This window comes from Vanessa cardui, chromosome 13 (assembly GCF_905220365.1).
Source record: "Vanessa cardui chromosome 13, ilVanCard2.1, whole genome shotgun sequence".
Taxonomy (NCBI): Eukaryota; Metazoa; Arthropoda; class Insecta; order Lepidoptera; family Nymphalidae; genus Vanessa; species Vanessa cardui.
Genome location: NC_061135.1, coordinates 10,007,410 through 10,028,469, shown reverse-complemented (window position 1 = coordinate 10,028,469; position 21,060 = coordinate 10,007,410). Strand labels below are relative to the sequence as shown.

General features: G+C 33.0%; 1 protein-coding gene across 2 annotated transcripts in view; it reads right to left on the bottom strand.

Annotated features, from left to right (window-relative positions):
* The window catches only part of LOC124534737 (T-lymphocyte activation antigen CD86-like), a 220,800-nt gene extending 205,248 nt beyond the window's left edge, over positions 1-15,552 (bottom strand). For both annotated transcript variants that reach the window (XM_047110730.1, XM_047110731.1), the window contains exon 1: positions 15,237-15,552. The gene's annotated coding sequence lies outside the window, so the exon portion shown is untranslated. The remainder of the gene's footprint in view (positions 1-15,236) is intronic.
* Positions 15,553-21,060: the final 5,508 nt, after the last annotated feature.

Below are 21,060 nucleotides of genomic sequence, written 5' to 3'. Positions count from 1 at the left end.
TAGTGGGTTTTCGTGGTGAAGTGGAGGGCCCTCGATATGTCATCGAATAATTCTTCCACTTCATCGTCCGGGTGTGTCGAGGTCGGTGCGTACGCTTGCACCACCTTGAGGCTGTACCTCTCGGTGAGCTTTATAATGAGGTACGCTACCCTGTTCGACACACTGGAGATTTCCACCACGTTGTCAACTAGGGACTTATTTACCAGAAACCCAACGCCACCTTGGGATTGTTGGTCACCCTCTCGGAAGTACATTAGGTGGCCTGATTCGAGGGTTACGGTGTCCTCTCCCTCTCTACGGACTTCACATAGCCCTAATATGTGCCACCTAATTTTCCCAAGTTCTACCTCAAGTTGCGCTAGATGCGAGTCAAGCCGTAGCGTGCGTCCGTTGTACGTCGCAAGGGTCAGTCGGTTGTGGTGGCCTCCCGTAGCCCGGTGATTCTTAGCACCCCCCGTCCCGCCGTTACCATCGTCGCCACCATGACGAGGAATAGCGGGGCTGCCGGGAACTGGGGGCCGTGGCTTGCGTGTGTGCTGTATGTGGAGGTTGTGCCCATAATCGCCACGCTGGGCAGGCGGGTTGGCGATCGCAGGGCGTAGCTTCTCGCACCGGTGACGCTGCTGCCCGTCACCGGCCTGTGGTATTTAGCTACGCCTATTATGCTGATGGTTATACCGCCATCAGTCGGTCGCCAGAGCCTCGTTTGCTGGTCGGCAGGATGCACCACGGGCAGGTGAGGTTGGCTTGGGGCACTAAGGTGTAGTTTGCGCCCCCTTACATCCCCTATTAATAAAAATTAATTACCTAAAAATTAATTTACCTATTTACAAAAATTTCTCCGAAATCTGTATATTTTTGAGGTGGTGGAGACTTACCTCCACAAACAACAAACAACAACAACAACAACAGCCTGTAAATTCCCACTGCTGGGCTAAAGGCCTCCACTCCCTTTGAGGAGAAGGTTTGGAACATATTCCACCACGCTGTTACAATGCGGGTTGGTGGAACACACATGTGGCAGAATTTCTATGAAATTTGTCACATGCAGGTTTCCTCACGATGTTTTCCTTCACCGCTGAGTACGAGATGAATTATAAAGACAAATTAAGCACATGAATTTAATGTTTGTAACGTAATTGAAATAAAAATCAACTTCCAAATAACTAAAGTAAAGTAAAGTAACAGCCTGTAAATTATCCACTGCTGGGCCAAGGCCTCCTCTTCCATTAAGGAGAGGTTTAGGAACATATAAAGCACTGGTGCTTGCCTGGGTTTGAACCCGCAATCATCGGTTAAGATGCACGCGTTCTAACCACTGGGCCATTTCGACTCACAAACAATGCTATTTTTTTTTCTTTCTATGTGGATGAGGCAATACTGACTAAAATTTTATGTGAATTATTAATTATCAAAGATATACATTAATTAATTTTATGTTGTTCTTACCAAATATTTTTTTTTATATAGGAATATGTTCCAAAACCTCTCCTTAATGGAAGAGGAGGCCTTGGCCCAGCAGTGGATAATTTACAGGCTGTTACTTTACTTTACTTTAGTTATTTGGAAGTTGATTTTTATTTCAATTACGTTACAAACAAAAGGGAAATTCGTAACTTGGCTCTGTAGTACCTAATAATCACTTAAGCAAGATCATAGACGGTTAAAACCGTACCATCACAGCCATACTAATAAGCCAGCTTAGAAAAGCAATCTCTAGAACATAATAACACCATCATTAACGCTGGAAAGTAATCCATATCACAATATAAAGGATTGTAGTTATCATGAGTCAAGTAGTACAAAGCTCTGAGCTGTCGGCTCGCTTATTACTGCTGTTGGATCAAACGGGATACGACTGACAAAGAGTATTGTTGGCTAGAATTATGTTGGTGGCGAGTTAATAAAATATTTTGCGTTCCATATGACATTGATTAAGTATATTGGAACAAATATGCAATCATATATTTAGCCAATAAATCACAGTGGATCTGATTTGTGTTAAAACCGCCAAGAACCAATATTTCGAACTAGATTCATGTGATTTATGACGAGGAATCTGTGCATTTTACACTTTTATTGAAATCTAACTTATCAAATGATAGAATTGATTTTCAAGATTTCAAAAATAAAGGACAACAATTAGGACATCAATAATTAGACGAAAAGTAATCTTACTTTTACTTTATACGTTTAAGTAAAAATTTAGTTGCTCTATTAGTTTTTTTTTTCACCTCATATTTCAAGAGCTTCGTAATTTTGTTTGCAATTATATCAATTATCATAAGCTGTCTGGTGTAGTCTTTTATATGTGATGAGTGTAACTTCAATGAAAATATGATAGAAGTTTAAATATAAGGTACACAATATATTCAATTATATTTCAAGCTAGGTTTCCATTATATAAGTGACGATGTGCAAACGTGTGGGTTAATCTTATCATAATATATTTTATTAATAAATAGGAATGGAACAATTTTTAAATGAAAATAAAAAAAAAACTATCATCAAAAAATAAGTCACATTGATGATATTCATTTATCCGCGATAAGCACATAATCTTAATTAATACGAAGCTCCGGAAACAAGGGATCTTCATGATAATAGTCATAAAGGCTGCATTCATGTTCTTCGTTCATGAGATTAGACGGAATATTATCTGAAACTATATTATAGCTTCGAAAAGATTATAGCATGATACGACTACCTAGTTTTTTAAATGTACTATTGTAAATAAATGAACAATATACACTCACGAAGGCATTTATAGAGATTATCATCTAATTTGTATTTATACTCACCCACACTAAGATATATCGCAACCGCGAGTATCGCTCACGCACACTAATGCACGCATATAATAATAATTTAACGGAGAGGGGCGCGCCTTCCTGTGTGAATTGATCTATAAGTTATTTATAGTTTTTCATTATTTACGGTTAACCAATTTTGTACGGTTAGTGATTTTTATCACTTGAAATATATATATCAAGAATTTATGAATTGTTTTAATGCCAAATGTGTATTTCAATTCTTTTTTATTTAAAAGGATTAAACTAAAGCATATCACACGTTTATACCTTTTTCATAATGTCGAAGTAATCTTTAACACGAAAGATTTACGCGCCCGTAAGAGTTATTTCATAAAATATATTTATAGACCGACGAAAATTTTATCTGTAAGGTAACCAGCTCGATTTTCTGTTAAGCTTTTTAGACGAAAGTCTGGTGAAGTCATTGAACCTGACTTTTATGTTGGACTCATATGTTTATGCATCGCTGTATCTAGTATTGATCGCAAGAAATTGTTATTTCTTTGTTGTTGCTAATAGGAAGATACGTCATCATAATAGTTTAAGTATAGGCCACATAATTGTAAGTGGCATGTAATACTTTTGCCATTTATTTTACTATCAATACGTCCCTTATCGTATTCATTAATCTTTTTTTATTACACTGGCTCGACTTTATTACACTGTACTTCTCATCACAACACAATAGTAACTATTACTGATTTTTAAAACACAAAGATAATTAATGATTATATGACGTATAGCAATGAGACACAATTAAATACAGAAGAGAGTCAAATCAATTTGTAATGATTAAATTATTTATACACTAGTCAGCTAACCAATAATTATAATACCATTTTTAATTATGTATCGGTTCTGTATAGAATATGCTCTATATTAAATTCCATTACTATACAAATTTCATTTTATTTGTAATTGGAATTCTCATTGCTTGTAGAATGTATGGAGTTGACCCTGATTTTTTTACTTTATAAACATAGCCGTGCCCGAATTGTCCCGAATATAATTCATAAAGGCACGCCTCCCATGACTCATAAATAACTGCAGCTTCGATAGAATATCGAGGAGACGCGACCACACTACGTACTTGAAGAATATGAGCCCTATACAGGATAAAACTTTTAGATACCCTCGAAACTTATGATATAAAATTGCTGTGAAATATTGAAAGAATTTTCCTTTATATATATAATTCCACGTGAAATTATTACACATTACTTATCTAAAATAAACTTACAATAATTTCAAATCATCAATTTATTCTTGACTACTTGTCGTCCTCGGTTTCACTCGCGTTTTAGATGTTTGCATGCCCTTCCTTAGAGTTCACATTTGCTTCTTACCACATCACATTCAAATCACAAGAGCTGAGATTCTTACCGACGATTGCGGTTTCAAATCCAGGCAAGCACCACTATATGTATGTGTTTAATTTGTGTTTATAGTTCATCTCTTGCTCGGCGGTGAAGGAAAACATCGTGAGGAAGCCTGCATGTGTCTAATTTCATCGAAATTCTGCCACATGTGCATTCCACCAACCCGCATTGGAACAGCGTGGTGGAATATGTTCCACACCCTCTCCTTAATGGAAGAGGAGGCTTTATCTCAGCAGTGGGAAATGTACAGGCTGTTACATCACATTCGATATAGTGGTTTGGTAGTGAAAGAGCGTCAGACAGACAGACATAAAGAGTTACTTTCACATTTATAACATTAGTATAGATCGCGCTTTAATTGTCGTCATGTTATTTATTTCCATTATTGTGATATTTACTGTAACAGTACACGGTTTATTTACTACTGGTTAGACTTCGTGTAAGTCCAGTAGTATGACATAACCCTGTCTAGATAAGTACTACTCACTCGTAACATATTTTACAGTCAAACAGCAATTCTTAGTATTATTGAGTTCTATTTTTAAGAGTGAGTTCTCAGATTATGAAACAAAAAGCAAACGTAGTACACAAAATCAAAAGGGAATTCTCGGTAGTGCGAAACAAGAGATATTTTTTTATTACATCAAAATGACTGCTATCATAATTAATAACTGATGTATTAAAAAATTGTTAAATACTGGACAATACCGAGAAATTGCGTTCGATTTTATTTTGTATTTGATTTTGTTGCTTTATTATGTTATTCCCCACGGTCTATCTGCCTTTTAGTAATCTGAGGGCGAGGTAATCAAATTATTTACAAGCATCAGGAACAAATCTTAATTCTCAAGGTTGAGGATATGATAATAATGAAAAGGATTAAGTCAGTCGAAAAAATCGTCATGGAGAAGTGAATAATTTTGGTTAGATTTATCAAAACCCTTTCCACAAGGACCAATACTTTTTGACTTCCAGACAGGATATATTACATACATATATTTGTATTTAACTAAAATTACTTTGTATTTTTTAAATGTTGAAATAGAGTAACTGGCGTGGCAGTTCTTTTGGGTGGAATCTACTTTCTGTACCGGTTTATTAAATAACGATTCAATATTTCTTGTAAAAGTCTATTAGTAGAGTATATTTTCATTTTGATTCGATGAGACGTTTGTTCATAACAATTAATTGAATGCAATTTATATGCATTTTATTTATTCAGTTTCATTTGTTGACAAAAATAAAACCAATTGAATCTGCCAAGAATCTTTAAGTTGCTATCGAATCAGATCCGGATGCACAGATCGCATGTCGTTTTACCCCGACCGGTTATAAATCACCCACAGAGCCATTTATCATACGCGGCCTGAACAGACCTCATAATGTAAAGCTTGCCATAGACTAGAAAAAACATTCCAATTTGTATGCCAGCCTTATTTAATTAAGTATGTCTATGAAAAACAGTTCAAATATTTAGATTTTCAAACGGTACATATAGTGAAAATAAATTAATTGAATATAAAAAATTTTAAATTAATGAGACAAAATTGATTTTGGACCGTATATTTAGTCAACCTCTATTTCTTCAAGACAAATTAATCGACTGCGGTAATGTCCGGATTATTATTTACAAACCATTTATTATTATTTACATAATTTAATTTCATAAAGAATTATTTCGTAATAATTATATATGTATTTAACCTTCATACTAAAACAAAAACACTTATTCATATGTAACATGTAATAAAATTATTTGTAGCCACAAGCATATCATTGTTCTTGTATTAATAACAAGAAACTAATAAAAATGCACAATGAACAACTCTTATCGTTTTGTAATGCTTAAAATATGAATAATTTAAATTATATAATATTAAATAATAATAACATAATATGGCTTTTGCAAACAGATTCAACTTTATAACAGCCTTGAATGGCTGTATTAAAAGTATAGTAGTTTCCAAACAGCTTACGAGTGGTTATATATGATTATTTCCATTTCGCGCATGTTGTACTCTGAATAAGTTTGCAATATGAAATACAAAAAATGATACTCGATTAATTATTTGTGTTTCATTTTTATAGAACTATTATATTAAAACAATGGTATAAAAGAATTAATGACTCTGTTCCCGTCAACTGTAAAAAATAATATAATTTTTCCTCTCCGAATTATGAACAAATGAACTTATACGAAGGAAATTATATTGAAAAGTATTTAATTATTTTTTTATCATTGTAATCCAAACATTATATGATTCTCAATAGAAAAAAAGAGTCTGCAACGAATTAGACAAAAAAATATATGAAGTGAATTGTTAGAAGTGAATGATACATCTGTGCTTAACTGCGCTACGAACGTATGAAATGAAGCTCGGTCATAAATCACACTGCGGCCAACGTTTGATACCGATCTCCGATGCCCGAAGACGACGTCGTTCTCAATTTAGTGGTCATAAAGCATTAACGGAGAGGAATATGACAGTAAACGGTCTGAGCGAATTATTTTAGCTTTGACGTACATAAATAATATACTATAAAACGAGCTGTGTCCACGACTTCGTGCGCGTTTGAATTTAACAAAAAAGTTATTTTCGTAGCCTAAGTTACACCTAAGTAACCTAGTTTAGCTTAGTACATCAGCTTTCTAACCGTGAAAATCTCATCAAAATCGGCCCAGTCGTTCCAGATATTAGCGGGGTTAAACAAACAGATAAACAAAATAATGTAAAATAAAACCTATTTTGGTATATTTAACGTATATATGAACATATGACCACATATGCATATAGTAAAAAGCGGTTATTGTAATATTACAGACAATTCATGATTTTTCGTATGTATTAAAAAATTGATTAATGTAAGATATGTTTAGATTCATTATAATTATCACAATAATTAAGGAATTATCAAATCTAAAGAGATTTGATAAGTGTTATCTTAATAATTCTAGCAAGACAGGCAAAAAAATAAAACAAGACATGTTGGGACGTAGTGTAACACAAAGAAACGCTGCCAGGCGTATACACTATTCCTTACGCAGTTCACAAAAGGAGATCGAAGACGATCAAAGATCTTAGGCCCAGTGAGTCTAACACTCGCTCAGTCGCTAGATAAACTGGCATGAGCAGTGAATGGTAGTTAGGTAGACAAAGTACTACAGCTCACGTATTACAATACGATGATGTAGGACGAGTACTCGATGGTAGGGCATAAATAAGTTAAGTGTTACAATTGAAAGTAGTGTTATATGAGTGTGGGTTTCTATATTTAGTATAACAATATTTTTAAAAAATATAATTACATTTCAATTGCTACAATTAATGTGGAATACACAGAAGATGCAGGGTGACTTTGTACAAATAAAATTCCTACAAAATCACATTTCTCGACTTAAAGTTGAAATTTTCAAAAAGCCCTTCTTGACTGATTCTGGCATATTGAAAGAAACCTCTGTTCTATTTTAGCTTTCAATGTTCCATTGATACGGTTCTATTAGTCAGAAAAATCTATTACATACAAATTCATATTCTTTTAAGATAAGAATTGCTATGTTCCCTGTATGAAAGGCAAATAGATGGCAGAATATTATAGTGAAGCAACGAAACAACAAAAAGAAAAAAAAAAAACAAAATCTGTGTTCGACGGGCATAAATAAAAGTCGTAAAAATGTTAATAACTTAACACAATTTAATCATACACCATCACTGACCGCTAATAATATTGAATTGTTACACACTTAAAATGCAAGTATATAACATTATATGATTACGTTCTTATGTGTGTTGTGCAGCGTCGGTGTAAATTGGACGGGATTTATTTCCAGAACACAGAAAATCCAGTAATCCATTATTCCGAGTCGGTTAGCAGACCACTCAGTCCAAGTTTTGAAATAATCACAGCTTCTGTTTTAATAAATTGTATATAATTTTATAAATGGTTTTATAAGGAATATACACTATTAAACACGGCACACTAATTGTTTTTATATTGATTAAATTTACCTAAATATTTAAGTAGTAAGTAGTTAGTATTGCACACGACTTCGCATTGACGCAATACTGATACTAAATATACTACAGAATTCATTTATTTACGACATCACCATATAAACTTCTAAAGTTATCAGTGTTTTTCAATAATATTGTCCATGTATTAGATATAAAAATCTTCCTCTCGAATCTATAATCACTCTATCTATTAAAGGAACCGCATGAAAATCCATTGAGTAATTTTAAAGATCTAAGCATACATAGGGTCAGATAGCGGGAAGCGACTTTGATTTCTAGTATGTAATGATGACATTCCGTTACGATTAAAACAATACAACAACAGCCAAATCCCCACTGCTGGGCTAAAGGTCTCCTCTCCCTTTGAGGAGAAGGTTTGGAACATATTCCACCACGCTGTTCCAATGCGGGTTGGTGGAATACACATGTGGCAGAATTTCTGTGAAATTTGTCGCATGCAAGTTTCCTCACGATGTTTTCCTTCACCGCTGAGCACGAATGATGAATTATAAAGACAAATTAAGCACATGAATCAGCGGTGCTTGCCTGGGTTTGAACCCGCAATCATCGGTTAAGATGCACGCGTTATAACCACTGGGCCATCTCAACTCGTTGAATTCATTAAAACAATACATCTATTGTTAAAAAGATCTGTATTAAAACCGCTATAGTTTATCAAATTTTAGTATGGGAACATAAATATAGTTGAAGAGACAAATGCTATTATTACTGCCATACCTTAATAATTTACCCGTCGGATGTAATTGACTACGTGTCTCTGGTTTGTGATTAACTAGTCGAACCATCCCCAATGAAGCATGTCTCCTTTGAGTTCAGTGAACAACACGATTATTACGCTTATTACTTTGATACTAAGTGTTATATATATCAAGCTACTCTGGCTTAGGCCGTATCTTTGTCTGTCTAGACTGATAATATAAAGACATGAAAATGAAAATCTTGTTTTTTCCGGCTAGGAAAGTTGAAATTCGACTATTGTCTTATATAGTCTACATGTATACCTACAAAACATCCGCTTGAATCTGTTTATTGATACCAATGATTTTAAAATTCATACTTTTACTCGTATATTTCAACTGCTTTTGGATACGGTTTTGACGTCTCCATATCTCTTAAGCTGAGATGGTCCAGTGGTTAGAACACATGCATCGATCATTGCGAACTGAATCGGGTTTACGGTTACAATTACGGGTTTAAACCCAAGCAAGCACTGCTGAATTTTGATGTGCTTGATTTTTATTTATAATTTATCTCGTGCTCAGAGGTGAAGGAAAACATCGTAAGGAAACCTGCATGTGTATAATTTTAACCAACAAGAACTCCACCAGCAAGAACATACAACAAACATACATAAACCTGAATTTCATCTCATAGAATTATATATGTGTCACTAAAAGAATGATAATAATAAATAAAAATTCATTTACCATATACATTCAGGCTCAGGGGCGAAATTTTAATTTCATACTTGAAAAGAATTTAATATTTTTAATAAAAACTTCCAAATTATTAATATCCAAAATAAAGGCACGTACATACGGTAGCTAAAAATATTTCTTAATTTAGTATTAGGGAATATTTTTAGCTACTATTCTTTTGAGAGAAAGTAAAAATTGGCCAAGACCTTGTTTTGTTCCCAGCAATAATTCGAGACTTCAGTTCAACTAAGTAAAAAAAATTGATATATATATATAGTATTTTTTTTTCTGCGTATTTCTGTTAAAACACTTAAAATTTTAAATATTTCCGAAAAAAATCCAATAACCGTTGTTAAGCCAAAAATTTAATCGTCCGAATACGACTGCTCTAATATCCAGAGATTTAATTAGAATTCCGTTCGGAAATTTTCTTTGAAGTGCAAATTAAGGACATTTAAATTTAATTCCTTTTTCTATTTCCTAACACTGTTAATGCGATTAATATTTATTATATTTGTTATTATTTTAGTATTACCTGAGATTTTTTTGACCAAAAAGGATTTATAACTACAATATCGCCATATATTGCAATATTTTAAGAGCCAGTATCATTGTTCGATATTCGACCGTTATCAATTTTATCAATTTTCATGGTTTGCATATTTTTTAAGAAAATGTTTATTTTGTTTATTAATAACAGCTGTTAACCCCTACTAAATTAAAAAACAGTCCGGTTGACAAAGGGAGGTGAACATGGCGTTAATTATTTCGTCTTTGCCATATATATTAATTTTTCTTTTTTTTATGGTATCGGTTGGCGGACGAGCATATGGGCCACCTGATGGTACGTCGTCACCATCACCCATAGACAATGATACTGTAAGAAATACTAACTAATCAAATCACCGTCAATGCGCCCCCAACCTTGGAAACTAAATTGTTATGTCCCTTGTGCCTTTAGTTACACTGGCTCACTCACCCTTCAAACCGGAACACAACAATACTCAAAGGGAAACAACAATACAAAGCGATGTTACTAATTTTGTTGACTACTGGCGACCCGCCCAACCGACGCACGTCTGTAATTCTTATACAAAATATACTATAGAATTTCTTTTGTTCTTTACAATATCGTCCATGTATCACATACAAACCTTTATCTTAAATAACTCTATCATACATATAAGCATACATAGGGACAGAAAGGTCAAGATGTACCTACGCGTTCACGTAGCTACTGGGCCATCTCGGCTGTCGTATAAAAAATAGTAATGAATTCTGTAATATTCATCGTCTAAACTCTAACTGCGTAAGAGTAACTGATGCTTAAAAAATAAATATCACATTTTTAGTATATTTCTTTTTTAAAATAAATAAATAAATAAATAAATACATCTGTATCTTATATACGAACGTGAAATTACAATTGGGAACAGAAATAAAAATTACGGAGTGTTTTTTTTTTTTAATATATTTTCCCTTTAAGTATCGACGGGTGTTTCATTCCATTTTGTTTCAATATATTTCATCAGTCGTCAATGTTAGAATGAAAGAATGGCATTAAGCTTTCCTTTGTCGAATTTTCTTTCGGAAAAAACATGTTGGATAAAAGAAATAATACATCAAATGTCGTTTTGTCTTAGTTTTACACAAATTCATCAAACGCGATGAGGTTATGGTGAATTTTATTTAATTAACTACAGCGGTTTGAAAATGAAATATAATATAATCTATTTTTAATAAATATTTGGAAATAATAGTAAAAGTTTCATATTTTATCATAGCTGTCTTGTTATATTAATCTGTTAAAGGTAAACGGTGCCTACGTTTGCCGTTTTCGAATTTGAAAATCACTTCAATAAATCCACGATTTCACCTATATATCTATATATCTGCATATATAGAAACGTACTTATAGAATATACAAGCACCAATTATCATACTTTTCTTATTTATATTGCGGTTTTCAGGGTTAATCACCCACCATCCAGTACAATTACTCGAACAAGGAATAAAATAACTTAGATCTCATGGATCATCAAACTACCTGAAAAAATATACAGGCATTTGGTGACCTATTTTATCTTTCTTAAATAATAATAAAAGAAAACCGTTATTATTGAAAGACAAAATTTCGACGAATGTTCTCGATTTGTTTCTCAGACGTCGATTTATATGGCTGAGAAGGGTAGATTATATAAAGCTCAATGTTTATAATAAAAGCGTGTACTTATGTTCATAATATTTCGTTTCTCATTGATGTAATAATAATAATGAGTAGTAGCTATCGTAGCCAGGTGGTGCAGTGCACCAGGGCCCCGGAGTTCAGGGGGCCCTCTGAACTAAACCTTAAAATTCTGAATCTAAAAAATCACGACCCAGTGCACAAGATTTCGTATGTGGTATCTATAATTTTAAACGGTAATTATTAGTTCAATAGAGATGAGAAGGAGGGGGTGAGGGCCCGATTATTATTCTCTGCGCGGGGGCCCTTCCTCATCTAGCTAATCCACTGATAATGATATTGCCTATCTGCATAATGAGAGCCTGATTATATTTTCATGATAAGTGGATCAGTAGTTTTTATAATCATAACGCATAAAAAGTAGAAAACATAATGTATAACAGTGAACAGAGAACAATACAGCAGAAACAATACTGAAAATACAAGATAATTTCATTTGATTCTCTATTATTTAATAAAGCTTCTCTATAAATGTGCAACCTGAATTCCACGCGGTGAAGCCGCGGATTTTGCTTGTTAAAATATTTACAGATCAAAACAGTTTTGTAATGATCATCAACATAAACAACAACATTTAAATGATAATAATAATGTTTTATTCAATAGAGATCAATCATTAAAAAGACTACTGCTTATATAATTTTAATTCATTCTTTTTAGTTTTGTTCCTTAAAGTTTCAAATATTTTCATAAACATACCACCAAACAGTTTTCATAAAAAATAATGATGAATTTAATTAATTATCATATAGTCTTTATACTCGTATATTGTAACAAAAATATCAAAAAGCCACAATATCGATAACAGTTTTTAAATTAAAAGTGGAAAATTTGGCCCTTACAATGTATTAATATTTATTCGTTGAAAATATTCGAAAATTTACTACTAATTACATGGTCATACATGAAATTATTTCAAAATGATGACAAATAAAAAAATATTACAGCGAATACATTTCTTTATAAATTAACCTGTCTGTGAGGACGGAAATAACTGGTGATATATTAATGATAAATGGCGTTTTAATCCATGGTACGTATAAAATGTAACGTATCAATCTATAAATACCCACTGCTAAAGTAAGGTTCCTCTAATTAAGGGCGAAGATAAAAGCTTAAATCTTATTCTATATTGCTAAATTAATTGCGGCACTCATGAGGTAGTTTTTATTTTTTTAATTGTGGGTGTAGTCCTGATTATATGTTGCAAGAAATATTAAGTATCGTTATCACCAATGTGCCACCAATATCCTTTGTGACTGTAGATACGTTCTTCTTAGACCTTTCAAAGAGGAACATACTAAGTATTGTTTTATCGCGATTTAGGGCAGGATGATGATCAACCCAGGTAGGTTAGCACAAAGCTCAAATACCAAGATTCACATTCAAGTCATGCAGGTTGTACACATTAAAATCTATTAATAAAATTCAATCGGCGACCTCCGTGGTCGAGTTGTGTGTGCACCGGTTTTTATGGGTACTCCACTCCAAGGTCCCGGGTTAGATTCCCGGCCGAGTCGATGTAGAAAAAGATCATTAGTTTTCTATGTTTTCTTGGGTCTGGGTGTTTGTGGTATAGTCGTTACTAGCTACTTACATTGGGATCAGAGTAATGTATGTGATGTTGTCCAATGTTTATTTATTTATTTATTTAACGTAACAAATTTATGACAACAATACACATTATTTATAAAGACAATCAACATACTGTCTCTGAACTAGGAAAAAATTCTCATTTTATCAACGGAATACAAAATAATATTCAGTAAGGACTCATATATTTACTGTATAAATATATGAACTTGCATAATACCGGTAAATACTATATTTTTCATTCTGAGAAATGAAAGGCTTTCACGGGGATAGCCAAAAACTATATCTCCCAGATCAATGCGAGAAAAAAAAATTCGCAGCTCGTGTATTGTGTAATAAAAAAGCCTGTTTTGTTCTGGGAATACTATGAAGGTTCAAATAAACGTATCAAAAACCTAAAACAAAAATATATGAATGAATAAAAAAATATATAAAACAAAGTATGAAGCATACAAATGGAGCATTAATTTCTAAATTTTAGAACATAATTATTTATTTTATTTAAAATTAACCGCTTCTAAGCCGCTTATCAATATCACTGATATTCATTTATTCTTATTTATTTTGTTATACAAAAATGAAAACGAGATGAAAATATATTTATATCAATCTATAATATTTTATTTGAAGGTATATTTTGAAAAGAATAGAATTCTTCGTTGAAACTCATTTATTTACTCATACGAATGTTTACAGATTATATACTTAATGTGAGTACACTTAATATTTTGATCCACGCAAAGAAGCCTAAACGTCAATAGGATGATTGATCCCCGACGCGTGTTGGCTTTTTGCTTTATTTACATTAGCTTATGACGCACACTAAGAAAGCCTATATTATATTATATGCTTAGTATATCTCACTGTATTATCTCAGATCATTAATCAGATATCCTTCTCTTATAATTATATTATCTATGATAAAATATCTTTATTACACTTACCAAATAATCTATTATTCCTTATTCATTGTCAACGTTCGAAAAAATAATTTATTCCCATGAATAAAGTTAAAAAATCTGTACACTTGCACTATTACCAATTTTCTCGTCACTCGTCCCCATTTCAATATATATATATATATATATATATATATTATATCACTTGTAAGTAATATAAAATCAATAATTTTTCTTTGCCAATTGTATGTCAATGAAATAACAGACTTGTTATATTATAATTTATTCATATCATTCTTTCATGGTTACACTTTATTGAAAACCATGAAAGAAGTCCATACAATATCTATATAATATTTCATTGACTGAAGTACATAGCAAATTTTCTTCATGAAATCGAACGAAATCCCTATTTAATTGTTTTCGGAAGCAAAAACTTGGAAACCAAATAAAACCGAGGTCCGGATGCCCCACTTCAGTTGCCAATTTATTTTTCATTTTCTTATACACATAACTTCTTGGCTTTCATCCTACTCAATATGCCTCTTCAAAATAATTTCGATAGGCCGAACATATTTTTGCTGATTGAAATATTCTATTATATAATTTTAAATCATATTGCACTGAAATTAAATTTTAACGTGACCTGTATAATCGATTTAAAAAAAATACAACTTATTATTACTATTACTTATAAATACTGTGTATAAATATTAAGTATATATTTAAAATATATAGTTTGCCGTTTGAGGTGTTTCACAATGAGAAACATAAAAAAAAGTTTTTGCGAAATAAGTATCCGGTTAAAGTTCGTCATTATCTCTAATAAACACTCCAAAAGGCAAGTGTACTTACATTATCTATCGAAGTGCTGCCAAGTTGTGAACAAGAAAAAGTACTTGTCCAAAGTCCCGCCGGAGGCACGTCACGTGACACTTCACTTAGCGTTATCAGATATCGGAACTTACACAAATTTCGTTCACTGAGTTACTTACTTTATTAGTAGTTTTATTATTTTGTGTAATTTTTAATTTTATTGTGATTATTATTTCACATCACATTATTGTTACACAATTCACTCCGATCACACGATGAGATACCGGTAAGACGACGGATGGCGCCCAACGTGAGGCGCGCAAAGACGCGACACTGACGTCCGCTCGGCACGACAGTTGGCCAGCCACTGCTGCCTGCGCACGCCTGGACCCGGGCAACCCCACCCCCCAACCCCACTGCAATTCGGCACACAAAAAAATCACATCAGAATGAAACCTTTCCCTGTGACTGAGCTTCAATGATCACCCCTTAAGTCTTAAGTCTCAGATATTAGTTAACGCCATTGCGGCACCTAATGAGGCTGTTAGCTTGAGTTATGCGCGGATCGTGTGGCGGTCCCGGCCGCTCTCTAATTTATAACGTTTTTGAATCGAATGCTTATGTAAATTCAGTTTCTGGGTGAAGGTAGAGCGAAAGAATTTTCTTCGCATCCCGACACACTCGAACATCAAACGAGACGAGTTCAAAGCGTTTTTTACTTATTTTCTTATATTATTTCTTCCCTTATCGTTTGCGTAACTTTTTTTATTTACTTCACAAGTTATGACGCTCATAACGCGGGACTCGTACACGACATACCTCTTTTGGATGCTTTTTAAGAGTCATATGTACACAAAAATTTAGCTTTGAAACGTTAAAGCTGTATTTGACGTATTCAATCTATCAAGGTTACGTAAATATACTCGGTGTACATACATATGTAAGAACAACATACAAGAAACAGTAAACACCGACTTATAATATTAGGTTAATTCAGTAATGAGGCCATTAATAAAGCAGGCTAAAGACTAGTGTACCATTCAATTCACCAACCATGTCTATGGTATATTACTATGGTATATGGTAATACAAACAGTCAACGTATTTCAGAAACGTAGACTTCGTGTAAACCCTTCCGGGTAGATACCACCCACTCATTTATTATTCTACAATCAATCAGGAACGCTTTATTGTTATGTACTGGTTTTAAGGGTGGAGAAACTAATGTAATTACAAGGTAACATCTTAAATCCCCTTAGCCTTGGTTATGCGGTGATAGGAAGTGACTTCTTAATTATTCCTGCAATAGTCTCTCGTCTAAATTATCGTTCTCTAAGTCTTAAAAAGAATACAAACACAGACTGATTACTACTTGTTTTTGATAACTAGGGGTAATTTGTATATTTGTTATTAAAGAAATAGATTATGGAACTAATTTTGGATCAATCGAAATAAATTTAATAAAAAAAAACCTTTGGTTCGGAACGATGGCTCCGCCAACTCCGTCAAGTGAGTCCGGCCTTATTCCCTTCTCACTCAGCTACCTCCTTCTGGACCATAACGGTCTCACAGAAAGAGGCTACGGACCTTCGCGCTGACTTTCTGTAAAGTAATGCCGACGCGATTGCTCAAGGCTCATCTCGGCCCACCTCGCAAAACAGGTCCTGCCTCTCTGCGCTCCATACCTACAGCGTATGCTAGGCGGTTTCTTATGGTAGCGTCAAACATTCGTCGAGTCGCGCCCAACCTTACACTGGTATTCTTCTATGGTAGATTAGAAGATGTTTCGAAGCTTTCGTTTCATCCAGGCTTCGCGGGCCAGCAGGGTGGGACCAACGACGTACTCACTACTCAGGTTCCTCACCACGTGCCACATCGCTAGAGTCCCCCACGTTTCAATGCCTCGAACGCTCGCTACTCGGAGGATTCGTGCTTTCTGCGTTCCGATGGAAAACGCGGGTCTTTCGCATTCATATCTATTCTAAATATTGTGCCACCTCGATAGAATACTCATTAGCTGTTATTTATTTTTCAAGTGTATAATGGACGACATGTAGCACACAAATTATATTATTCAAAGGAAATTATTAAGATGATAAAATGCATTGAGTTTGTAAATTTGATTCTTCATTTATTTTAATTTTATTATTTAATTGGTAAAAGAGAGCAATTTAAACATAATAGTTTCTTACTAGTTCCTCTACTTTGAATGTACCATCTGAACCGTAGGTAGTTTTTATTTAAATTTAATCTGATCACCCATCCAAAAGCGCTTGTATGAGAATTCTTGACTACAGTGGTTCTACTTAAATAGATATGAAATAAGAAATTATAGTTATCTACAATTGGAGTTATTAAACAAAATATAGTACAAAGATAGTACATCTTATTCTTTCAAACTCGAGAACTGACCAATTATAAATTATATTTATATTTAATTTAATATAAAAGGAAATTGTCGTAAAATGCCTCCAGCAATAGTTTATCCCACTTAAATGGAAGTGCGAAACGACTGGGAAGCACTTCGCAGTTCTTATTGTCAGGAGTATAGTAGGTCGCTCAGAATAAATAGTTGGAAAGAAATGGTGTCAGCACTTGTTACAAGAGCTTGATCAATACGTCGCAGATTGATCAAGCTCTGTCCTTATAAAAGATTTGTACTTTTTTATATTAGTTAGATATAGAATTTAATGTGATTATAAGACCATGGTAGATTTTGTAAATAAAAATTAACCATCACAATGCTATTAAAATAGCATAGCTTACAAAATAACGGCTTGACATTTTGTGAAAATATCCAGTAACATTGCCTTAGGTCTTTCCAACTTCTAACAAGATTTAAGCCTAAAAGAAAGTGTAAATATTTAGTAACAAGCAACAAGATAATTATTTATTAATAAAATCGATTAACTTTATTCATTTTTAATAATTTACAAATGATTAAAAATCAAATGAAACAGTAATATCCGTGAATTCATCTATAACTATAATACAATCCCCTTTTCAGTTATGGAAATATTCTGAAAGGTACCAAGGCCTCTGGGCGTTTTTCTCACGATGCTGCTGAAGACTAAATGAAACAAAACTTCTGCATGTTATTCTTTAACTTTTTTAATTTTTATATTAAAATTGTTGATCTAGCTATAAAGGAACATTGTATCTAAATCGGATATCAGTTTCCCTAAGCTATGAGTAATGAGATTATTTAAATGAGAGGGAAATTATCAGCGCAAGAAAGTAAGGTAATATTGATGCCACTTTGTATAAGTTTTTATACTCTGTGACGAACCGAGATAGTTTGACTCGAACAGGGCAAAACTGGTTCAAACCTAAATTATATTAAACGGTTATTCAAACTTTAATATTATATAGATAAGGAACCACGGGTGAATTATTTTGTTATTATATTGTCCGAGGTATAACTTATTTAATGTAACTTTAGTAAAACAAATGAATTATAGTTTTATTGGCCAACTCTCAGTGCTTAATTTAATACGTTAATTGAACTTTCAGAGTTCACAGACAGGCTTGGTGAAATATTTAACAAACAATGATTAGGTTTTGTAAGTTACACATATGTTTTTCACTGGTTTAGAAAACGTGTTTACACATTTTCCTAAGCAAAGTTGTAAGATAGCTACTTTCTCCTCAATATCCCATGGTTCAGGTTACCTGTAGGTAGGTATTACCTTTCCAAAGTAACTCTCGCAGAAAAAGGCCACCTCCAAAATCAAAAGAAACTTTATTCAAGTAGGCTTTTACAAGCACTTTTGAATCGTCATTTTACAATTAAGTGAAGCTACCACCGGTTCGGAAAGTAGATTCTACCGAGAAGAACCGGCAAAAAACTCTTTTTTCAACATTTAAAATCCATCCAGTACCTAATCTATTTCTTGGAGATATAGACTATTGTCACTAGGTACTCTAATGCAGCTCGGGTCCCCACGAGATCCGGGTCCATGAGTCCGTGAGAGTAATGAGCGCTGAGTCCCGTGATACGCTATACTTGTGGTAGGAGGGTAGAATATATAAAAATAAGAATTAACTAATAAAACAAAATACTACAGCTATTTTTTCATACATCCTCATATTTCATTTCAATTAATTTCCTATCAACAACTCTAATTGTGGAATATGAATTATTAAATTAACATATTAACCAACTTTATTCTCTTTAATAAAGTTGGTCAATTAATAGCTTATCGACATACGGATCCTAGTCACGTGGACGTCGAAGCTTTGATCATCGCCCCTTGGACAAATGTCAAGTCCACACCCAATTAAAATGGAAAATATTAAATTAGTAAATGTTTTAATATTCAACATTTTTTTAATAAGAAATTAATATGTTATTAGTATATCTATGTATACACATACTTATACATATATCTTCATATAAGATAATAATATAATCTTATTGTAATTATGTGGTAACTAAATAATAAATAAACGTATTCGTTAAATCTCCACCTTGTAGCACATATCTCGTAGCTTTGTAGAGTTACGCCGAAGCTATCTTTATACGCGACAAAAGGTCCGCTGCTACGCCGAATCAAAGAAAACCGTCACAACACCAATATTTTAGTACAGGAGCACTGCAACCTCACTTATCTTCGATTTTGGTTGCAATTTTACGTCAAAACAATTTGTGATCTTACCACTATATATAAAGTTTAATTTACAGTAACAGTAGATCGGTTTTATTCGAATAGTATTAGAAACAATCGATCATAGACACTATATTGCAGGTGATAAAGTTTATATTTCTATATTTACTATTGTCCTATTCGCACCTCTACAATTTGGTATCATATCTTTTCGCACGCTTTTGTTCCTAATGTTCATTATGTATTCTCTCTGCTGTTATTGAGGGTAGGTATAAATTTTATACGTTTTATTGTGATGTCGCTTCTATTGTACAGATTCGATGCTGAATCGCATTTTATCGCGTTCTAAAAGAGTTTTTAAAATAAACAATTTTTCCTTGTTTACAATTGATACCTTTATAACAAATGTTAATTTTCATTTTATTATGGCTTTATGATATTAGCTCAAATATTGTTTGGGCTATTTAGCTATTCGGATTTAGTTGGAAATAATAAGTGTTAGAATAGTGTGAGTTGACAAAATAAGGTCGTTATACTTCATACTTTGCTATTCGTTTATATGCTGTCGCTTTAAACATATAATTAAGTTGAATGTTACCGTTTTGAAAAATAATATTACAATGTTATTAATACAAATCATTTATCATTTTGATCATTTTCATTTGATTTTTTTTTCTTGTTTTCGTTATATAACCAACAAACGTTATATTCAATATTTCTCAATACAATTTATTAATAAATATCTATATGAAAATTTTAGGTAAATACATATTCAATACCGAACCCAAAAAAACCACTTACTCCTATTTGTAGTACGAAAATACGTCTCAAGGACAAATTTATCTTACAAACGATTGACAAGTATATAAATATGCAAATCACATAATATTCCCGTGTGTATATAAATTGAAAAGGTTCTTAAACAAATAAATAAACGTAATTTATTAAATAGGAGTGAAGATGTTGGAAGATAATATATATTATATTGTTGTAAGGTTTAAACCGTTAACAGGTTGACCTAACAGCTGGGAGTGAGGAAATGGAGTGCCTAGGGCTATTATTATACTTAAGTACGATTAGATGAACACCTCTGCAACTTACATGCCGAAAGTCTACTGATGTGGATAGCACACTCTGAGCGACACAAATGTTTTAACAATCTTCTTTGCGTAGCGTATTGTATTATAAAAACTATACTATAAAATATGCATCCAAAATTAGATTTTTCATTAGAATATTTATCAATTGAAAACGCG